Raw genomic sequence first — 21,208 nt, forward strand, 5'->3', positions numbered from 1 at the left:
AAAACCATGAGTGTGTCCATAAATGATTAAAGGTCAGTGAATTAATTTAAAGAGTTCAAAAGAAATATGATGTACTGGTGTGAACGAATAGACATGTTATTTTAAATGCCTGTACCAAGTTAGAAAAAAGACAGTTGTTGTCTATTCGTTTGATGTGTTTTGTCATTTGATTTTGCCATGTGATTAGGGACTTTCCGATTGAGCTTTCCTAGTATTTTTGTTATTTTACTTTTTATTTCCTAGCTTTAGTACAGCTCATTCATTGAATAAATAAATCATACTAATCATACTAATTGAGTTTGAAAGCATACAATTCTGATTGAACCGGATACTTATTGATATTCAACATTTCTTCTCTTTTCAATAACGTAAGCACTTATTGAAAAAAAATAATAGACTAACTGGTGATATCATCTACACACTTTGTAATGTGTCAGGATGAGAAATAATTGATCAAAGAGGGTAAAATTATATGTTTCATTCGTTCTTTTGACACGGTTAAGTTTATCATAGGTCTGTTTTATGTTTTAATGAAACATTGTTTTCTTATTTCATCATAAATATTATGTAGTTATCATGGACGGTTGCAAAGTTTAATAAATTATGAATCTTGAGTAGAAGCATTTATAATGAGCATTAATCATATTATTCAAAAATTCGTATAACGAACATTCTAACATAAAGAAGGACGCACAGGGAAGTTATTGTTCAATATGTAGAAATGTTTAAGTACTTGCACCTAGTTAAATATTGTGTTTTGTGTACACACCAATGAAATCAAATGTATTGATTGAATGTATGCACTTTTCAGCAGACAAAAGTGATAAGCAAACTTTCAAGAACAGTTATTTTTTGTGTAACAAACACATTAAATTGACTTTTGATTCATAAAATAATAATGTTGGACATTTTTCATGGAATAAACACTTATTGAACTAAAATTAGTTTTAGTACAATTGTGTGGGACTATGATTACATAATACATGTAGCTCTAATATTACAAATAGGGAAATATCTTTATGCATCGACTATTTGTGTTTACTATAGATTAGTCATTATATCTTTGATTTATTACTTTATACATCATAGTTAAATGTTTGGGTTTTTTGTTTCCTCGTAGTGATTTATCCGTAGGGCACAAACAAAATAAACTTCCTGTTTATTTAGAAGTCAATATATTTTTACATTTTGCACATGAGTCAATGTTTACGAATTAATAATTGAAATATAATATGTTTTATTTATTTTGTTGTGTTTGCTTCTTTTCTTTTCTTTCCTTTTTGTTTTGTAATTCATAATTTGTGTCATATCTATTGTCTAGATTACAGAGCATATGTGTATAATGATATTAATTATATGCTAAATGTCCTACGAGGGGAAAAAATGGTGAATAATAATTCCTATTATTGTCTGTTCTATAGGCAGACGAATTTTTTTTTCAATGAAAGTTAAATTCATGTTACAAAATGTATACTTGTTTGGATCTAAAACTAATTGATACACAAAGGATAAATTTACTTTTTGACTGAAGCAGCAAAAAATACAAGAATTCATTAAACAAGAAAGCTTCCGCTGAACTGGCAACATAAAAATGACAGATATATTTATGTCCACGTAACAACAAAGTTATCCTTTTGACATATTAGGATACAAACTAAAAATTCTATGACAGGAAGGATATGACATTCTGCAGACATATATGAAACAACTATGTTAACAAAGGGAAAATCTTTAGGATAAGAATGTATAAAAGGATTTTGTGCAAATATTAGCTATAAACAGTCTTCGTTGAATATTGGAACTACCTGAAGACAGGACTACCACATTCTTTAACTCTCAAATCTGCAACTTTGTGTTTTTATGAGAAAAAAACCAAACACAACAGATTTAGATAGTACATGCCATAGTAAAGAGTTAAAACAAGTAAAATCATAAAAATGCTGAATGAAGGTCACATGAATACGGGTTCAAAGAGGTCGAATAATTCACTTGCAAATAAACTTGAACCGTACTGGCTGCTAGAAGCGAATTATTGTTTTACATGTATTTAGTCACCAGTATTTAATTGTAGTATGTGATCCAGGTGGGAAATACAAGGAGAATCGAAAAGGACACTGATTTCAAGACAAAGTTGAGCTATAAAGAAGCACGGTTGCCGTATTTAGTTTAATTTTGCGTTGTATTATTAATGAGCAATTATATTATCTACAAATTATTACCATAAACATGCTGACAACAAGAAAGTCACACAGGGAAGTTATTGTTCAATATCTAGGTCACTTATGTAGAAACATTCAAGTACTTGTCTCTTAGTTAATTGTTTTGTTTTGTGTGCACACACATGAACTTAAACGTATTTATTAAAGGTATGTACTTTTCAGCAGACAAAAATGGTAAACAAACTTTCAAGAACTGTTATTTATGTTCAAACAAATTAAATTGGCTTTTTGTGCATAAACAAAACAGTTTGAGCATTTTTCATGTATTAAACACGTATTGAATTTAAATAAGTTTTAGTATGATTATGGGAGACATGTATCTCTAATATTATAAATAGGGAAATATCTGTATGCATCGACTCTTAGTGATTGTAGCAGATTAGTCATAATTATTTTTAGTCATAACATTAAACATCATAGTTAAATGTGTGGTTTGCTTTCCTTTCTTTATAGAGATTTCTCCATATAGTGCGGTGACTGAAGGCAGATTTTTTAAAATTTAATCTCCCGACCGAACACACATCTATATAATATATCATTGGAAAGAAGAAACCTTGTGCTATAACATTATGCCTGTCGTCAGTACTTGATATGGTCACAACTTTCTTAAATTGAGGTCAAAGGTCATATGTAAAAATCTGTGAAAATAAGGGAGGGTTTCAATTTTGACATTTTTTTCTATTTCTAAACTCTACCTAAATACAAATGATACTGTTTTGGCTTTATTCATGGTTTTTATTATACAAAAACCTTAATCATTGAATTTTTTTTATCAAAACAAATCCTTAAACGACGTTTTATAAACAAAACTTCAAAAATCAAGTTTTCAACCTATAAATGTTTAGAGCACCTTAACCTTATGAAAAATTTCAATATTAGGTTAAAAATCAAGTGTCATGCAGGACAATAGTTGAAAATTATTTTTTAAACTGTGATATTACGTGAGGTATCAAACCAAAGCAACAAAACACTACAGTCAAATATGACCTCAAATTGAATTTGCGCATACTTCAGGTTTTTTTCAATAAACTACTCGCTGCTTTTGTTTTTTTTTCACAATTATTACTGCTTCCATAATATTATCTGTTGTTGTGTATTTAACTCTGGTTGATATCTATTACATTATAGGTTTTGTAACTATATTCCCCCTTTTTCCCCCTTGCAACGTACCACAAATTCCAAATGTATTACATATAAAAAAAGAAGATGTGATATGATTGCAATAGAGATAATTTGTATTACTAATATGAAGATGAAACTAAAGTTTGTGTCTGAATTTGTAATTAAAATTACCTCAATTTCAAACAGTCCAAACTTCGCAAATTTAATAGATTAGAAGAAAATAAAATACTGAATAGAATATTTTGACATATAGAAATAGCTTCAGGAAAAACTATTTAATAAAATGTAGGCAAAAATACAAAATGTTTCATTTTGAAAAAGGGGGGTTGAAACTCTCTAATAGAAAAAAGTGACCGTACGAAATTCCGACGACAGGGCAAACACTAAACAAGACATATATGTCTTTAAGTTTAGACTATTTTTAGCCGTGTGTTATTTGGGGAGATTTTACACTTCTGTCACCGCACTTATAGGACACACACAAACTATTTTGTCCTGAACATTTTTGAAATATTTGCCACTGGACGTTAAGCAATCAATCAATCAATTACAAACAAATTAAACTTCCTATTGATAGTCAACATACAATTACATTTTACACTTGGGTCAATGTAAACATAGCACAAATTGAATTAGAAATAGAAAAAAAAAACGTTTATTCAAAGACATTTTGTCGTAAGATTTAACTCCCCAAATTCTATTTTCTTTGTGGTGAGATCTCCTGCGTAACCAAGAATTTATTTTACCAAATTGCCTAAGAAATCCTCAGGATTTTTTTCCAGTTTTTACGAAAGTGACACGAAAGATCCATATGAGAATTATTTCATCAAATGCATTTGAAATACGTGATATGCATTTGTAACTGGTAAATCATAGGTAATAGATATATAAGGTCAGTTGATTTGAGGTCCTTCGTCCAAAGATAAAAAACTAGGTCATTGTCAATTTTTTTTGTCTTCCTTGTTCAAATATCTCCTTTGTCACTTTTTAAGATATATATATATATAAAAGAACTAGTTCAAAATGGTTGCATAGTTGTGAAGAAAATAGGATACGTTTGGTCTGAAAAATCCAATGACATCTTAAAAGAGTTATTGGACCTGAAATGATTCATGATCAATTGAAGGTTAATTGATCATTACTCCAACTGGGTACATAATAAAGCCATATGATCTTTTGTAAACTGTTGGTTATTATGTGAGCTTGAGTTATATCAACCGGAAGTGACCTGGAGTAAACTGGAAATATCTATTGTTGCACTTCTTTCAAAGAAGAGTTTATATAAACTAAATTTTTTTTTAAAAAAGCATACATAAGCCTATAATTTTAGAGCGGGGGTGAAATTTACCAAACCGGAAGTATTTAATAGCTCCATATAAGCCAAATGTTTATAGAAACATTTTGGAATCAGTGTAAATACAGCTGTGATATGAGACCGGAAGTGACATTGTTTACCGGAAGTTGACAATCATCTCCCTGGCAATGTATTACGGGCAAAAATATTTGGAAACATTTATTGATTGAATCAGTATGAAGATACACATGATTGGACGCAAAAAGCTTAAAGTAGCTTATCGTCAATAATGTGGAATGAGCCTTAGTTGTTCTCTGAACAATTATTTTTAGTCAACTATGATTTTTTTTCTTTCAAAATTGAGAATCAACACTGTAACTGGTATTTGTAAATCCCCCCCCCCCCCCTTAAAAAAAAAGAAAGTGTTTTTTACAAAAAAAAATAAAAACAGCATTAAATCGTGCATAGATAACATGTTATATGAGGCAGGCGTTACCTATGAAAGTCCGTATCAATTACATTTTTTTAATGTTTACTTATTTTAATGTTTCCGATGTTGGTTCTGTGTTACTCATAGTCTCATGACAAAGAGACTGGACTTTAGAAAGAAAGATATTTCTCAGCAAATGCTGGAAATGAAAACGTTACAAAAAAAAGGTTAAAGATGTAGTGTTCAACAGTGTTCATTAGTACGTTGGAAATTATATTTTTTTTTATGTTTTACAATTGCTTTTTTTACTGTTATAGGAGTGTTCGACCCCTTATTAAATGCCAAATAATTAAATTTATTTACAGTAAAGAATAATTGATTATCCTGGCTATGCTACATCTCTCATGCTCGTGGAATAAAAACGTATTGAGTTTGTTATATTTCCAAAGGACACTTATGAATACTCAACAGTTCTGCTATTTTTTAATCACGAAAGCACTTGTGCCATCACATCCTTCTTTATATTCTCCGTAATGTAGATATTAAAATAAAATAAAACAAGAGACCCAGAAGAGATATAATCTACATAGTTGTAATGTGTCAGAATGAGCAAAAATAACTAAGAAAATCATGTGATTAATGGGTTTTCAGTCACGAAGAAATTGATCATGTTTCTATTTTCGGTTTTAATGAAATACTATTTTCTTATTTTATCATAAATGTTATGTTGTTATCAAGGACGGTTTAATCAATTATGAATTTCGAGACAAAACAATAATGAGCAATTTTATCATTGAAAAATTCGTATCATGTACATGCTGACAGAAAAGAAGTCGCACAGGGAAGTTTTTCAACATCCGGGACACTTATGTAGAAACATTTAATACTTTTCTCTAAGTTAATTATAAATTATGTGTACACAAAAATGAAATAAAATATATTGATTAAATATATGTACGTTTCAGCAGATACAAGAAGTAAGCACACTTTAAAGAACCGTTATTTGTGTGTAACAAACAAATTAAATTGACATTGTGTCATTAAAAAACAGCAACAATTTTGACATTTTTTGTTGTATTCAAATTAATTTTTAGGATAACATCTGAGACTTACCTGACAAGATACATATTGTTCTAATATAACAAAAAGGAAATTCTATTTATTTGCATCGACTCTTGACGTTTACTAGAGATAAGTTATAATATATTTCATTCCTTACATTATGCATCATAGTTAAATGTGTGGCTTTTTTGTTTCTTTATAGAGAATTATCAATAAAGCACAAAGAAAACATTTCGTCCTGAATTTTACAAAAAAAATCATCCTGATAAGAAATATGGAAAATGTCTTTGAGTCAACGCTTTTACAAAAATAGAATTACATTTTTTTTTATTCTTCAATTATAACTAAAGAATTCTTTGTAATTTATTGAAAATAATTTAAATAACTCAAAATTTTATGTTTACACATACATGACATTTCAAATATATAGAAATAGAAATACTGGTTTTACAATGCGGCTGTCCGATATTGCATGTCAAATGGTAACGGCGTTATTCTGTGTTTTCCAACGATAATCGTGGCGTTGATTCTTTATCTTAATTTTTCGTCGGTAAGGTAGTACCATATTTAGATTCTTTGAAATGTTTAAATAAAAAATAGGATATAAATTATCGTGTAAATTTCTCAGGTCCTGGCAAAGTAGGTCAATATATCGAAATGTGAAAATGAGAAAGTAGAACATGGAAAGCCATCAAATGAATTATGTTTAATGTTGTTTTGAAAAGAAAGTCTTACACGAAGCTGTGGAGATTTGGTTAATTGTTCGAGTCCTACTATAAAGAATATACTATAAACCTGCTTACATAATCAACGCACCACAAATTTTACAGTAAGTTAAAATTCGTAAGGATATTATTTGGGGGGAAAAATCACTTTATATCCAATATAAAAAAACACATATGTCATATTAAACAATTTTGTAAAATAATTTTCTTCTTAATTTTAAATTGTGCAGATGGGAATATATTCAGTAAGACCCCTTTTTGGCCCAAAATATAGCAGTTTGACAAAACTGTAAAAAAGTAAACGTTTGGCTATTTATTGCAAAGTAGAATACTTCTGTTTCAAAAATATGGGGTGTTTTTGACAAAACAATGCACATGTATCGGGTACTAGCATCATTAAGTCGGAATAAATCACAGAAATCTACACAATTTGGGCATTTGAGTTAATTTTTAGACGGTTTACACTCAAATAGACGTGGCCGCATTCGTGTTCATTCACAATATTTGAATGTAAGTTGTATTTGATGATAATACATGATATATAAAGTTGAGGATGAACACGGATACGGCCACATTCATGTTTGACTAAAAATATATGAAAAGTGACATATCATGGCCTATTTTTCATATTATGCTTGAATATGAGCGTCTTTTACGACTAAATTAGTTTAAATCTTTTACAAAGGTTAATTGCTTTTACCAAGTAGACACTTAAATGTTTAAAAAGTGTCCGGAATTCAATCCAGCCCTAACCGGACATACTCCTTTGTTTCAAAGGTACATGAGAAGAATAAAGAGTAGCAGATTTATATTGGACGAATTTGATTTTAAAAATAGCCCTTTGACAGATGTCAAAACTCAGTCACACGAATAGCGGATGTCAGAGGTAATTTTAGAGTTTGTGCGTCATTCAATTTGTTTTCCTTTTCCTGTTTGAATTGCTTTACACTTTAAGTTTGTATAACCCTTCATAGCGCACTGTTCGGTTTGAGCCAAGTCTCCGTGTTGAAGGCCTGTTTTAATGTTATCTTTTTTACACATCGTGACTTGGAGAGAGTGTTGTCTCATTGGAACTCATACCACATCTTCTTATATCTATAAACAAATAAAGTTTGCTTGTTAGGTGATCAATGGTATTGTTGATACAGAAACTAACTGCTAATTCAGGACTTTCAGGCACGCTTCATTACCCATCTGTGATTTAATTGGTTATTTTCATTTTGTGGTACGAATAATGAAGTTAGCACGAAGGTGTAAGATTCCGAAATTGCAAATTGCAGCAGTCTATTTATAAATATTGTGAACTAGCTTTTTCCTTTGGTTGAATTTGCCTTGCTTGATTTCCCTTATTACACAGCCACGTCCTGTCTTCTGATTAAATCACCCGGATTTCTTCAACGACTTTTGTTATCTAATTATGGATGGTACTGATCCTGGTTTTAATGTATTTTATAGCTATATCTAAAATTTTAAATTTGATAAACAAAAGCTGTTTTATGCTTTTTGATATCTACATTAACATAACTAGACACTATCATAATTCCTGTTTTTCTGTTGATGTCTATTCCATATGGATGGTTGATTCCGTCAGCCGCTGACAGTATGGTCTTACAGGTTTTACCACCTGGTGATACTACCACGATACTGTTCTTTCCCAGAGAAACTATATAAACAAAGCCATTGTTGTCTAATGTTATTCCTAATGGTTGGTCAATGTCCTGGTGGTGACATGTCCACAGAGGTTCACCTATACTTGTAAAGCAACACACTTTGTTGTCACAGTACTTGATACCATAGATATTTCCTTGGAAAATTGAGATATAGCCCACTTTTTCCATTCCTTCTAAGACTGTATAAGACATGTCAATTAGATTAATTCTTGTACACCGCCAGTTTCTACTACTGATGACCAAAGTTTCGCCATCACTTGCTACTCCAAAACAACCATGAGAAAGTTTGATGGTTTGAATAATTCTATTTTTTTCTATATCTACTAGTGTTGTTTGTTTGACTTCTCCTAATGAAACAGCTACTGTATTATTTCGGACAAAGCAGGAATCGTATGGGGTGGATGTGAATGTAAATACTTTTCTTATGAAGATGCCATCATTACTTAACAGCAGCAGTTGGTTATTGAAGTAATCAAGTATTATAAATTTACCATCAGGCAATATACGACAGGCCAATATACATAAAGTATTCATATCCTTGTGTATCTTAAGTCGTTTCAGCAAGGATGGCTTTATATCTTCAATTTCAGGAACTTTTGAGATTAAATACTGGGCTTGATCTTTTCTTCCAGCCTTTATTTGGAGGGTTGAAGAGGTGGTATTTATAGCGATATCCCCAAAGGACTTGACATCGTTGAAAATTAATTGAAGAGCAGATGAAATGTTAACGTCTAGATTCTTTTCAAGGAAGTGGTCTCCTCTTTCTAAATCGCCTATATACTTTGCCATTTCTGATGTAGTTTTCTCAATTTCTCTTAGACCAATATACATCTGTAGGTCTGTTGCGTATTGCGTTATTTTGGTAAATTGGCTCTGCATGTGGTTTATCTGACTGGTTCGCTGTTCTATTTGCTGCACAATGTCAGCCATGTCTAGTTTCAGATTTGAATGTTTGGATTCTAAGTCATTAAGTATCTCTTGCTCTAATTTGTTTAAGTAATCGTTGATCGACTTCCTCATAGATAGGATTTCCTCAACGGTCTTTGTTTTCTGATTATTGATGGTTATGATCCTGGTTTCGAGGTATCTTCTGGCTTTATCTAAGTTTTCCTTCACATCCTGTAAATCTTTTTGAAAAAGTTGAACTGAGGCAGATGATTTTACTTGCTTTAGGATATCAGTCAAGGGTTTGAGGTCTTGACATTTCTGGTGTTCATCGGTGATGCACTGTACACAGCATAGACTGGCATGGAAAGAACAATAAAGTTCAAATTTCTTCTTGTGGTCTTTGCACTGACTGCTTTTTTCTTGCATGAATGTAGGTAAGTTTTGGTAATCTTCAGGTGACATGGTTTTATGGTTCTTTCTTGACTTGTGAGTTTTTTCGCAGTTTTCACAAAACAAAACCTCGCATTCTGTGCACCAGGTGACTGCTCTGTTGGATATGCCATCATCATAGCAAATTGTACAAAAGAGTTTGACTGATGAGGCCATTACTGCATTTTCAATATCTGAAATATATAGGGAAACTCTCAAATAAATCTGAAAAGCTTTACATAAAATTGTTTGCATAAATGATATACACTAATACGGGTATTATCATGATTATTAAAGGTTGAAACGTACGGATATGCAATGTTAATTCACAATTCTACGGAACATGTATATATGAAAAATCATCAACAAAGTTCTACGCCTTTGCATGTTAACATTCTAATAAACCAGATGTCTCTCTCACTCTCCTATTGTGATAAGATGAAGGTTACCCGCTAATGTTTTGAACCGCTAAACATTTTGTTTGTGCTCATCCCTAGTCAGAAGTCTGTAATTCAGTCGTTGTTGCTTTTTTATTGCTGTATATTATATTTGTAATACGTTAATTTATTTTACATAAATCAGGCCGTTAGTTTTCTCGTTTGAATTGTTTTAAATTTGTTATTTCGAAGACTTTTTACAGCTGTTTGGTATAAGTTTTGATCATTGTTCAAGCCCGTACCGTGACTCTTTTCTTTAACATTGTGGTAACACTATGAATCATTTTCGCTAACAACACTGCAAATAATATCTACACCAAATTATTTTTTGAAAACATTTAAAATCATTCATTTGTGTTTAAGTTATCAAAGGCCGGTGCATTTAATTATAGTGTTCAGAAGGAATTTTCATATACTGGTTTGAGCAAGTAAACATTAATATCATAAAAATAAATAAATAATAGTTGAGTTTGGTAATTTCCAGAGGACACATCTTTAATTAAACTAGAATATTTTATAATATATAACAGTTTTGCTCTTTTCAATGACGGAAGCCGTTATTTTATAGTATATGTGCTGCAGATATTTAAGAAAAAAAAAGACTAAGGGGAGATATTATTTACACAATGTCAGAATGAACAATAATTGCCCAAAGAGGGTGAATTATCCGATTCTTTTGTTTTCAGTCACGGTGACTTTTATCATGTTTTTACTTTCTAATTTTAATGACACATTGATTTCTTATGTTATCATTAATGTATAGGTCGTGGTCAGTTACAAGAGTTTAGTAATTTTGAATTTTGGTTTGTAAGATAAATATGCAATAAGATTATAAGAAAATTCTTACCATGCACATATCGACAGTCGGATAGGAATTTGAACAGGAAGGTAATGTATCAAATATCTGGGACACTTGATTATACAGTTTAGTATTTGTTTTGTGTACACATAGATTTGATATGACCTCAATTTAATGATTAAAAATTTGTAATTTTTAGTAGATATAAACAAACAAAAGAATGATTATTTTTGTGTTACAAACAAAGTAGATCGACATTAAATTGCACATTATAAAAAAAAACTATTTGGACATTTTATCACTTAAAGCATGCATTTGAATTAAAATATGTTTAGTATAAACATATGGGACATTCTTAAAAGAGGGATGACAGATACCAGAGGGACAGTCAACAATTGAAACATGTAGACAAATTAAGAAATTATTCGATGAAATATTTTATTAATATTTCTAGTTAAACATGATCGAGGCTAGAATTAGTCGATAAAGAAAGGAAAATTATGCTTTTAAGACGAGAGCTAAATTCTAAAAACTAAATTCCACGGAAATTTCAGCATTAAAACAGACATATACCCCTAGATTTTTCTGGTTTTTTTTTATGGTAAAAAAAGTATAGTAAGAAATGATATTCTGTAGACAAACAAGGAAAACCTTGCAAACACAGTACTTACTATTCATGTTATTAAATTTTTAAGAAGTGAATAAAAAACACTTGAACGCAAATATCTGCGGTGTGTTCCTTTTATTTTGAAACGAATACAAAACGGGTGTAAATATTAACGCCATGGGGGTTTTATAACCATTACTCGGGGGGAAATCGGTAGAGGAAAAAGGAATACCAAAACATACATGTATGCAAATAACTTAATTCACCACATGTGAAAGAAATGCGTATAAAAAGCTCTATGAATAGGACATTTTTTTTAATAAACATCTTTCTAATTACAGAGTTTTCAGTCTGGAGTTTTTCTTCGTTGTGTTAAAGTTAAAGCAACGGGAAGATGTAACATTGAGCTAACAATAGGCAAACTTTAAGGAGAACATTGACTGTTTAATATTTTATATACACGATAAATTATCGGAAAACAGAAAAACACTTCTGGTTACTCCTACTTGACCTACTACAAGGACGTTTAACAACATAAGAGTATGTATCCTATCATACAACTGAAAATTGAGCTTCAAAATCCTAAAGAAAAAGAACCTTTAGCATGTCAAGTTCCACGAAAGTGCCAGCATAAACACTGACTGATATAGCTTTGTACATCTACGTAAATACTGATATATCTTTGGACATTTCTGTTTTATATGGCATAAAGAGTAGGGAATGAAATGCTCTAGACAAGCAAGGACAATCTTTGCAAATACAGGGAAAAGCAGAATGTATTAAAAGGTATTGTAATACAGTATTCACAATCCATCATTATATGAGATATGAGAAATGCTAAAGATTGAGTAAAATAAACTTTCACTCAGATATCTGCGCTGTGTTCTTTGTGAAACGAAAAAAAACCGATTTTAAATGCAATTGGTGGATTAAGAACCATTAGTTGGTAAAAATTTGAGGAGTCAAAAGAAAAAAAAAACATATGTCAGAATTGCGTCCACAAAGAGATGTGATATAATTACTTATAATCAGCTATATCAAGGGGTACAATCAAAATCACGTGATGGATATACACACACCGGAAGTTACAGTCGAACTCGCCGCTTGAAAGGTTAGTTGTTGCATTTTCTTGTTTATATCAATTAAATTTTGATTAATAAGTTGGCACACCGAATGTCGGATAGTATGTAGTTTTAAAATACACAATTGTTTTTGCTAGAAAGCGTGCAGTTATTGCAAACACTTCGACACAGTTCCAAATTTTCGACGGATAACACACACACTCAATATTTTTTCAACGGATAACCACACACTTTGAATATTTTTAATCAAAATTTCTTAAAATTGTTTTCTTTATGATTTGTTTGGCAAAATAAATGCATGTCTCAATTCAACACCGCTACTTTTGATTTATACAATAAATTTTTTACGATAAACGCTTAGTTTATTGTCGAAAATCCAATTTTCAAAAATGATACCACACACACCGAAAAAAACAACGGATAACACACACACATCGTTTAAGCTAATCGCAAATACAACAATATATACTTTCTGGGATTACTTTTTTGACAGTCAACAAAGGCGTCGGGCGACTGGGAAAAGAAAAGAGAAATATATTTCAACCAACAGAAATGCAATTATGAAAGGTTCACTGGGTGTGAGATGGGGAAAAGCAAGACTTAATGAATCCAAAATTCTGCCGTCAAAGAAAATAAGTATTCCTGATTTGGACTGATAATATTTCAAAATTGATCAGTCCTATACATTGTGGTACATCACAGAGGTTGACATTTGTATTTCTATAATTAGTTGTATTATTTGTAATATTTTGAAAATAAAACCTCTTTTTTTCATGTGGTATATTTTAATTTCTCTAATTCTTCGGCTTATGATCCCTTATTTGTCCCTTTCCCAACCCATTGATTATCAAAATTTAATTAACGTGTGGTTCATTTGATCTCAGTACTTCATTGGTCGAAATTTAATTATGATGTCACATTTTCTTGCTTTCCATAGAATTTCCACAGTGCTTGCACAAATGCGACATATTCTATAAATAAATAGAAAGAAAATTGATTTTTTTTAAAATGAATATAAGAAAAATATAAATAATCTAACAATAGATATAATCTATTTAAAAACTTATCTCTCATCGCTTCTGTATTAAGATACGTTGGTGTCATGCAAGAGTTACTACTACGGGAGAAGTTAACGACTATGACTGGCTATAAAGCCCTTTTACGGTAGGAAAACTGAAATTTATGTATTTATATTGATATGCAAATGAGATGATTTCGGTTCTGTATGTTAATCAAACCTGTTCGCCCTTCGTTATACAAATGCGTTAAATCCCTTCGATTAAGTCTCGGTTATTGTATAGAAAGGTATATACTATGAAAATTAGAGCGCGGGTCTTTGCCCCAAGCTCTTATTTTCATAGTATATACCTTTCTATACAATATCCAATTTAGCACATATTTACATCTTGAGTTATCCTGTAATTAGTCTATTGATATGTTTTGGCTGACTGGATGTAGCTCATTTACGTAGTTTTGTAAATCTACTCACTATAATATCATTGTAAAAATGGGATTTCAAAAGGCCCTTGACTTTAGAATGTGAAGAAGGTAGCTGCTGGTGTAAGTATGTTTATTGATTCAAAGCGTTGTTTTATTATACATGTACTTATTTACATGGTAAGATGACAAAATGAATTGATCAAGAGCAGGCAATTCTTAAATTGCAGGGAAAGCTTTACATTCTTGAAAACATTTTTTTTAATTTCACATAAAACCTAAAACTATCTTGAAAATGCTTTTGAATGAGTACAAACAGTTGGTTCCCCCTCCCACATCTTTGGTTGAAACACCTCTTAAAAATGCATGAATCTGCCCCTGGTACGTACCCATAGGTAGTCTAGTGGATAGTTTACATGCATGAAATATTTGTCACTGGACATAAAACAACCAATTATCGACCAATTTATGACTAAATATATCAAATTGCCTTATTAATAGTTTCCCTTCAAAAGATTCATGGTTGACTCTTTTTGTGTACAAAGTAATTGCATGGAAGATAAAGGATTACAAATTCAAGATTTAGTTGTACTTTAATCAATGTATAAAGCACCATAATTATTACTCTTCATTTTAATGAAAGAACCTTTTTTAATTGTCAAAACAAAATTCAAATCAAAAGATTGATTAGTAGGATGTTAAAAATCTGTTTGAAAACTAATCACAAACTATTTAGTTAAATTTGGAACACAGAATTTATTTTAAAATAGCCAGTAGCAATTTTTGTTCTAATATCTTGATTACAATACAATGAAATCTTACCCTTGTGGTCATTCATGCGAAGTTACTTAGTACACGGAAAAAGTATGTACTATGAAAATTTGAAGGCAAATTCAAGCAATTTGATTGGACGAGAAGATGTAAGTATGTGCTAACATTCGATAAACCATTAAGGTCGTGAAAGCTGCAAAATGATTTGTCGAACAGAACACCATTCCGAGTTCACTTGTATAAATTTTTAAGACCTCTAATCAGGTTTTGTAAGATACACCACGCGACATATAAGAAAACTAAAGCCGAGAGATTGCTGTTCAATTAAAATGTGATATAGGTTAAGGCTTATATTAAATTGTTCTTATGTTTTTAGTATAATGTAGTAAAATACATCATTTGACTTTGCTTGAAACTTTGTACATACCTTCAGTTTCGGTTTGTGTGTGTGTGTGTTATCCGTTAAATTAATGGGGTGTGTGTGGTATCATTTGTGAAAATCGGCTATTCTCCTGTCAAACGACCATTTATCGTAATTTTTTGATTGATTAAATAAAAATTAAAAATGATGAATCAAAAAATGCATTATTTTTCCGCTAAAAACTCCCATAACATTGACTGTTCAGAAATTTTGTTATAAAAAAATGAGGTGTGTGTGTTATCTGGTGAAATTTTGGAACTGTGTCGAAGTGTTAGCATTAACTGCACGCTTTCTAGCAAGGATAATTGTGTATTTCAAAATTAGATAGTATCCGACATTCGGTGCACTACCTTATTTATTAAATTTTATTGATATAAACAAGTAAATACGACTACTAACCTTTCAAGCGGTCTGCTCGACTGTTACTTCCGGTGTGTGTATATCCATCACGTGATTTTGATTGTACCCCTTGTATATGCTTAGGAAACTTTTTTTCATATAATTCTTTTAAGGTAGCTCCCGACACTAAGGGAGATAACAACGTTTTACTGATGTAAAACTGGTACCCGTTAAAAATTTTAGTATATATCGCCTGTATATCTAGGTCACGGTAACAGTTCCGATGTCGTCTGTTGACAACGTGTGTAAACAACTTCTAAGTAACAGCTCGTCGCTCAGAAGAAAGGAAGGTTTATCATAAAGGATAAATACATGCGTTCTTTTAAAATAAAGAATATGAATAGCTTCAGCCTGAAAGTTCACACAGTATTGAACGATTCTCAACTTATAAAGTCATATGATATAAGTTTTCGGAAGTTGGAGAAATTCGGCATCCGATCACAGTGATCTTTCGTATGACGAAACCTGGAAAGAAGGTCGACGGCTAGCTCTGGCTGATCACCTACCACAGAATATGTTCGTTAAGGGTAAATCCCCTGCGGATACTGTCTGTGAACGGAAATACGAACTTCAAAGCTTGAACCAGGAGGGCATTTTGTCCATACCATATGATGGCATATCGTTGTAGCTGCAGTGCATGTAACCTGCATATCATACACGTTTAACAGTGTAGAAACGAGGGAAAACATGGGACTGGTGAATTTGTTATCAATTCAAAAGCTGTACATGGTAAGAGTTCAATTTTCTCTCTTTATTATATATTCTCTTTAAACATTTTACTGGGTGGAGAAGGTGTATGGTTTCATGTCTTGAATAAATGAACCTGCCCCACACCTCTCTTTTTCTTTCTTCAATTCCCCTCTATTATGGTCTGGGGTTTATGTGGTTTGAGGGTAAAAAGGTTTATTTTGAGGGGAAGTGCTGCCCAAATTTTTTATGAAGCTGAACTTAGTAATTTTTCTGGAATTTTGCCCCTGGAAGTTATTTATCATTTTGGCAATGAACACAAATACATCTATACATAAGGGGCTTTTTAGTTTCTCATTCAAAAAGGGAGGATTAATTTGTAAACACTTATTTGATAGCAATTATATAACCATAAATAAAATTAGAATTGAAAAAGTAAACAAATGCAGTCACAATGATTCATTCACAAAAATAATAGTTTTACAAACTTAAAATATTATTAGTTTTCTTTATTTTATAATCAGAATTTTCATATTAAGTCATCTTTTGCATGTGATCAGAGACCAAGTGGTCTGATAGTCATACCTTACATATGTAATCATTTAAAAACACCTAGAATGATGTGTATGCAGGATAATCTATGAAAGCAAAAAAGAAAATTAAGAAGGGGGCACCCACCCTCATTCCACATTATTAGAAATGAATATGAGTCTGTGATCTACATATGTATAAGAATAAAGATAAACATTAATTCACAATCATATTATATAAATATAATATAACTTGAAAAAATAATTGAATATCCCAAATAAAATTATGAACTCAAGTCTGAATAGTTTATAATTTGTCTAATTAACCAATACATGTGCAGACTTACATTTCATATCATATTTTTCAGGAATGATACATGCAGGAATTTGTGCCACACATTTCAACAATTTCCTTAATGGATTGAATGTACTTTCTGTGAATTCACAGCCATACTTAAAGAAAAAGGAGAATGAAACTGGAAAGAAAATATTTGCAGTTGCAAAAGAATCCTGTAAATAAATTCAAAAGAAGAAACAGTTTTAAACATGGTTAATTTAATGAATAATTGGAAGGTAATTAAAACCTTTAGTCATATACATGTGTAATTTCAAAGTTTTTTTTGATAAGTAGATATAAAGTATAATGAGGACCATAATTATATTCATATTTGCATGTAAGCAGTCATAAAAGTGAATTAACAGATCTTGGTAATAATTTCAAGTTTAGGGTCAATATTTCAAAAACAATTTTGTGGTAAAGCATTGTTATATATACTTGAAGACTTTCATGTATAGAACATGACAGAATTTGTTTCAACAAAAATATTGAACTAGAATTATTTATTAAATGAAATCTATATTAACAGATTAATGTATAATTTCAACAAATTTAAGGTAACCTATTTGGTTTTGAAAGCCTTTATACATACTATTATTACAAATTTCATAGTTAACAGCCTGAGTTTCCAGTTAATTTTAAATGTAATATGTTTTAGCTATAGTATTTGAACACTGCATGCACTTTCATTTATATATATATTATATAAATTTGATTATTTAATTTTTGTTATATTTGTTATCAATTGTAGGTCTCATTGTCATCATTTAACAGCAGGTTATTAGCAGCAGTTTTTCAGAAAAATGAAGGATAGCTGTGAATGGTAAATACATACATTTTAGGATAATTACATGTAGTTACCTTTGAGAAAAAAAACTTAGGTTTCATTTGAGACTTTTTAATCTGATAACGGTGTTTTTCCGGCATTTACAAAATTTTTTTTTTGGACAATATATTTAGACGACTCAACTATAAAATGTAGGATCATGTAAATTTGTACACAGATGTCACTGACCTACATTTTCCACTTCACGGACTTTGGTAACATTAAAAATCCAATTTCATATACAACAAATGTATATCTCAGCTTTTAAAAGGTGTCAGATCATGCAAACTTATATATACTCTCAGAGTCTCAGTTAGTAACTCAGCCTCCAGACAAAAGAAGGTCACAGTGATCACATTTTACACTATTGATTTGTACTGTATTTTATATTTTAAATACAAAGTATATAATCAAGACTGTCACTGGTTCTTATGTGCCACAATTATGACAATGAAGATAACTTTGTTATGTAGATAACTTATGTTTATCACAAACTTGGTCGCATGCTGCATATATATGTAAATTTATACCAAAAAGAACAGTTCAACTGTATTGATTTAAGGTAGACAGTAAAGGTCACACCTATTAAATATACATGTAGACCTTGAATTTGCATTGGACACTATAAAGCTGCCTATAGCATATATATTGTCAATTATTGCATTCCAAAGTGTCATTGTACACAAAACAAAAACCACTCAAAAGGATGTCCATCATATGCAGAAGCAATATAAAATGCATACCCATCAGCTGACCTAATTATTGCAATCACTTCAAAAACCTGGCCATATATAATATTATAAATCATTTATACCCAAGAGCCCCCTTAAGGAGTACATGTACCTTTGTTAGTCAGGTATAATATAATCTTTTTAAATTGATGTTGTAATGCATGATTGGATTAATTTTGCACTCACTGAAATAATATATAGATTTAGTAGTTTATTTGTATATATTACACCTTTTCATTACAAATAAATAAATTAAATTTTCAGGTAAATGCAGCATCAGAATATTCCCTAGGAAAGTTTACCCAGAGAGTTTGGGAAAGTATAAATAAGAAATTAGAGAGGGAAACAGATAACCAGAAAACAAAGATTTCAAAAGAAAAGAATTGCCACTAATAGTAATATGATATATCTGACTGGGAGCAACATGTACTATTCAATATGGAAGGATTGACAATTTTGACTGAGAACAAAGTGAACTCTAATAATGCTATGACTATCAATCAATACTTGACTGAAACAGAGGAATAAACTATTTACATATTTGTAAATATAACAGTTATATGTTTGCTTGATTATTGAGGCATTCAAAATAAAGGAAGTTGAAAAACCTTTGAAAAAGTTATAATTTCAGAATTTTTTGGTTACGTTACTATGACAACTAATAGTAATATGATATATCTGACTGGGAGCAACATGTACTATTCAATATGGAAGGATTGACAATTTTGACTGAGAACAAAGTGAACTCTAATAATGCTATGACTATCAATCAATACTTGACTGAAACAGAGGAATAAACTATTTACATATTTGTAAATATAACAGTTATATGTTTGCTTGATTATTGAGGCATTCAAAATAAAGGAAGTTGAAAAACCTTTGAAAAAGTTATAATTTCAGAATTTTTTGGTTACGTTACTATGACAACTGAAATATATAATGTATTGTCATTATGCTTCATCAACTTAAATCATTTATTGAGGAAAAGGTGACAAAGTCTTTTTATCCATTTACTTGTATGACTGTTATCTATGAATTGATAATTTAAAAAAAATAAAATATTTGGTGATTTTTGCTATTCTGACTAATTTATTTTGCTCATTAATACCACAGTAATGCTAAAACAAGCTGCATTATAATGTATCATAGTATTTGTTTACATTTACATAGAAGCCATGTGTTGTTGCTCTAAAATCATGGGATTTGATCTTCTATTGTCTGTTGGGTTGTAACTCAATGTTCTCATTTCATTGCCTTTGGAAACTGTATTATTCTTTGTTAGTTTAACTAAGGATATGACAACATATGTCACACTTTGGTGAAATTTGGTCACCGATGATGAATGATATACAAAAAACTGCTGTTGATCACTGTTTCGTTAGGGGTCACAAAAAACGTTTTTGGGGCAAAAAATAGTCTGGTGACCCATTTTTTTTTTATTTCTTTTCAAAGCTCATTGTAATGACCATCTTATGTCAAATTTAAAAAAATATTCATTGGACCATTTTTTTGGAAATTTAAGAAAAATAGAAGTTTTTAACAAAATCTGTGTTTTTTTTGTGGTGCAGTGTTGATGAAATTGGAGCCGAAATCAATTAAAATGAATAAAACTGACATTATTTGTGTTTTATTTCCATTATAAATAATAATTATGTAATAAGTGTAAAACAAACCTTTCAAAATACTTTCAAAGGCTTAAAAAAAATCCAGAGTTTCTACATCTGGTATGTATTTATGCATACACGTGATATACCAACTTTGGCGACCGTTACCATGGAAACGAGTCTGGTGACATACTATTTTTAACTCAAATTTTTATAGAGGCCATTGCATAGTATATGTATGCAAATTTAAAAAAAAATTCAATGGGGGAAAAAAAATTGCTATATCTGTAGAGTTTTTTTCGTTAAAGTAAGATCAACTGATAGAAACATTAAGCTTACAAACCGCAAATAGTAAGGAGAAAATTAACTGTTTTATATTTTATATACACGATAAAATCATCGGAAAACAGTAAACTTCTTCTTGCTACTCCTGCTTAACCTACTACCAGGATGTCTAACCACAGAATAGCATGTAATCTGTCTAAAATCTGGAGTCATAGTATTAAAACTGAAAACTGAGCTTCAAAAACCTAAACAAAAGCACAGCCTTTAGCACGTACTTATGTCAGGTTTAGAAATTTTTATCAGATGTTCGGACTTCTTGGTTTTTGTTCTTCGATATAGAATAATGTATTAAGCCCCATAACATTTTATTTTCATTCAAGATTTGAATATTCCCGGAAAGATGACTTATCAAAATT

At 30.6% G+C, this 21,208-nt stretch overlaps 1 long non-coding RNA gene across 2 annotated transcripts; it reads left to right on the top strand.

Moving 5' to 3' along the window:
• Window positions 1-1,283: 1,283 nt before the first annotated feature.
• LOC134719087 (uncharacterized) lies at window positions 1,284-19,922 on the top strand. Of its 2 annotated transcripts, XR_010107502.1 has the most exons (6): window positions 1,284-2,366; window positions 12,024-12,468; window positions 15,998-16,521; window positions 17,378-17,582; window positions 18,098-18,169; window positions 19,168-19,922. It is a non-coding gene; the product is annotated as an uncharacterized LOC134719087 (long non-coding RNA). The 2 variants fall into 2 exon arrangements; XR_010107503.1 differs by lacking the exons at window positions 1,284-2,366; window positions 12,024-12,468 and having other exon boundaries at window positions 15,837-16,521.
• Window positions 19,923-21,208: the final 1,286 nt, after the last annotated feature.

The sequence above is a fragment of the Mytilus trossulus genome, chromosome 5 (genome assembly GCF_036588685.1).
Source record: "Mytilus trossulus isolate FHL-02 chromosome 5, PNRI_Mtr1.1.1.hap1, whole genome shotgun sequence".
In the NCBI taxonomy this organism is placed as follows: Eukaryota; Metazoa; Mollusca; class Bivalvia; order Mytilida; family Mytilidae; genus Mytilus; species Mytilus trossulus.